General features: G+C 34.8%; 1 long non-coding RNA gene across 1 annotated transcript; it reads left to right on the top strand.

Annotated features, from left to right (window-relative positions):
• The first annotated feature begins 1,436 nt into the window (after positions 1–1,436).
• Positions 1,437–2,917, top strand: LOC132183292 (uncharacterized). The gene is made up of 3 exons (XR_009440395.1): positions 1,437–1,823; positions 1,966–2,085; positions 2,537–2,917. It is a non-coding gene; the product is annotated as an uncharacterized LOC132183292 (long non-coding RNA).
• The last annotated feature ends 691 nt before the right edge of the window (positions 2,918–3,608 follow it).

The following is a 3,608-nucleotide window of genomic DNA, read 5'->3' as shown; positions in this document are numbered from 1 at the left end:
TTGGCTTTTGTAAGACAATTTGTAAAACAATTATAATAAAATTCATACTACCCCAACAACATCAATGCTCTTTTGGATGTAACACTTTTTTTTTTAAAAGGAAAAAAGGTTCGTGATTTTTTATTTATTTTTATTTTTAAAGTAAAAAGTTCATGATTGAGATGCTAAAACAGTTGCTATTACATATCTAAGAGGAGGGACAAGATTTGCTCCCTCCTCCTCTTCCCCTTCCCCTTTACTCCCCACTCCTATCCTCCCCCTCTCCTTTTGGTTTATTTTTATTTTTATTTTTATTTTTTCTTTCTTTTTGTTTCTTGTTATTTTTAGGAGTTATTCGACCAAACCAATAACTTCGGCCACTTTCACCGTGAGGTGCTGCTCATCTCCTCCTTAAAATCGGTGGAGTTTTAGATCTAGGTCTTCAAACTTAGATCTACTCTCCTCAACCAGTTTTCACTCCACCACGTGCTAACGTGGCCAATGCGCATCGTCTCCTTCACCCTGGCCACTGTTGCTGCGTGCTGGTGGTTTGTTTGTGTTTTTATTTTTGAATAAGAGTTTTATTCTCTTTAGATCTACCCTCATGAGTGATCTATGGGGTGATGAGAGGCTTAGATCGGTGTGAGGGATTTTCTCTCACGGCCATAAAATAAAGGTTGGAAAATATAGTTACCTATGTCTTAGATTTAGTCTGCCCAACAGCAGATCTGTGTTTTAACCGCAATTGTACATATTTTAGCGGAAAAATTGAGGTCATAGATAGTAAGTAATTGTAAGATGTATATTGTATCTATGACATTGACGTTGTAACCTCATATATAGCTTGGAATTGTAATTTTTCAGAATTTTTATACTCTTTTATGCTCTTTGCAGAAAATTTATGTAAATTATATATTTTTAATATTTATGTTCCCTTCGAAAACATTTTGTTTCTAAATACCCCAAAATATAAAATAATAGCCTACATCGATTCATTTAACTGTTTCTTATAAGTTGTCCTTAAATGAGTAACTTCATATGATTATTGCCTTTTTTTTTTTTTTTTTTCGGTGTGATTATTGCCTTGCCTGTCTGGTAGTGGGCCGAATCAACCCTTTTTTTTTTTTTTTCAAATTTCATGGACTACAACCGGAGGACTGGTTGAATTTTGAGGACTGGTTGAATCTTGAGGACTGGTTGAAGGAGATTCGAATCGACTTCCATCGATACCAAAAGCGAAACCAATGATGGTAATCATGCAAGCTAGCAGTGTCTATGGCCCACAAGGCGACAGCTTTTTTCTATTGACAATTTTTAAAAAGTTTCAACCGACAGAAGATGGAGGTGGCCTAGGGATCTGGATGGAATTCCAGATTCTGGAATTAGCATTGTGCAGTCCCTCCAACTCCACCCTCCTACAAAAGGAAAGGAAAAAAGAAAAGAAAAAAAGAGAGAGTATAGCAGGAAGAATATTTCAGAGGGAAGCGGATATTTCCTATAGTAATCTTATTCACTAAAAGCCAATCATTTTGAATCTTTGCCAGAGCATTCTTTTGTGTTTCAGGCGAAGCAGTTTCTTGAGCAAGTGAAGTGCAAGGCAAGTGGCTTTAAGGTCAGTTGTCTTCTCAGCACAAACAGGGGTGCAACTGTGTGTGTCGGACACCATTTAGTTACACGGTAGTTCATCAGAAATATCTATATCTTCTTTTGTCTCAGGAGTGCAAAAATATGTAACAATTTGATTCCTAGATGTTGGATCTCAGAAGATGCCACCATCATTTTGTTTCTGCATCAGCTTATAAGTTGTTTTGTGTTATGGAGTAATTTGGAATGTTCAACAAAAGGTACGTTCTTTGAAACTTGATGAGCATTTGAACCTTTTAAGTCAATTGAATAGTGGCACTTAATCCTTCCTATATTCATATTTTCATATACTAATTCAAGTTCACAACTATAGCCTTTTTCTCAATGTGTGGGTGCCTACAGCTAGAGCTAAGAGAAATGGATATAAAGACCCTGGAAGAGGAACACAATGCCCTTTTATCAGACAAAGCTGGAGAAACTGAGTACTTGCAGTCTCTGCTAGACCAAATTGAAAAACTGAAGGTAAATAGAGTGATTAGCTTTTGCTTTTTGTTTTACTGAAATTAGGCAGTTCTTTAGAAACTATTTGATCATTTGGCAAAATGGCCTATAAATGTTGCTAAAGCTCCGTCCAGATATGGAAGGATTCTTCCTTGTTTAAGGGTAAAGATAGGACTAATCTAGGATCTAGCTAGCACATTATGAATTCTTTCATTTTCTGTGTACTGGGTTGCAACTTATTTTTTATTACTTAAAAATGTGTGCTTTCTTGGAAATGTCAAGGCTCTGAATATTAATGATAATTTAAAAGAATGGAGTGTCTAGCTTGACTGTACTCGTCAGATTAATCACCATCATTTGGGGTTTTTTTTTTTTTTTTTTGGATGAATCATTTTTTGTGCAATTCATGACTCTATTTGCATTTTCCATATATAATTGCCCTTCAATTCATGAAAGCCTCTGCTTGTTCCAGGGATTCACTTCCTGTTAAATGTGCTTGCGGAGAAGAGTACAAGGTCTGTGTGGACCTTTGTGTGCGACAAAACATGAACTAAGTGTTTCAACCTTGGAGAACTTGGAAGGATTAGCAAAGAATCAATATTGGACTAGAATATATATGTGACTTTCTATACAGGTAATCCCACAAACAGAGAAGAATTTAATTTTTTAAGACTAATGTTGCAACATGAATCTGATGAAACTATATATTAAAGATTTGTTCAAGATTGGGTTTAAATAATTTTACCAATAAAAAATATGGTTTTAGTAATTTGAGTAGTTAATTTCTTTGTGAAACTGAACAAAGGGAATGCCTTTCTTTTAAGGTGTACACATTGCTGGCCAATATAATTCAATAGTTCAAGTTCAACACATAAAAATGCTTTTATATTGTAAGGTGGTAATTGTTTCCTAACTGCTGGGAAGTGAAAAATTTATTATCTCATTGATTGATAAAACGCAGAAACATTGGTTCACATGCACACAGCCAATGATGACTGATCCATTCACCATAAGTAGACATTAGCTATCCTAAATTTATGACCCTAGAATATTATGAAAGATTATATGTCATCTTGCATTCAGTGCCCAAAATGACCAAAAAGCTGTACACACAACAGCAAATCTATAATGCATATAAATGTCTTGTGGAGAGTATTTGATTTGCTGGTGACTTATTCGTTACATGTATTTGATTTGCACAAGTTGATTTTTTTTGAAAAGCTCACATGTATATTCTTACAGAAGATGAAACTTTTTTACATAACATTGAGATATATATTCCACTAGTATATGGTATTCACATTCTCACCTTTGAGTTATCTATACGAATATATATGTTTAAAAGACTGTATAAAATAGAAGTAGTAATGATGATAGTGAAAACAAGGTTAGAAAAGGGAAAATTTATTCAGTTGATCCCTAGAGCTTCTAGAGCTGCTGAGATATCATGGACTCCACAACACTCCTCTACAAAGGTGATGTGAGGGCTATCTTGTGGACCTACATTTTCTCTTTTAAAAGTGTCTTCACTGCAAAGAAGCTTC

This window comes from Corylus avellana, chromosome ca5 (assembly GCF_901000735.1).
Source record: "Corylus avellana chromosome ca5, CavTom2PMs-1.0".
NCBI classification, from domain to species: domain Eukaryota; kingdom Viridiplantae; phylum Streptophyta; class Magnoliopsida; order Fagales; family Betulaceae; genus Corylus; species Corylus avellana.
Note: the sequence above shows the minus strand (reverse complement) of the source record. Positions and strands in the feature narration are given on the sequence as shown.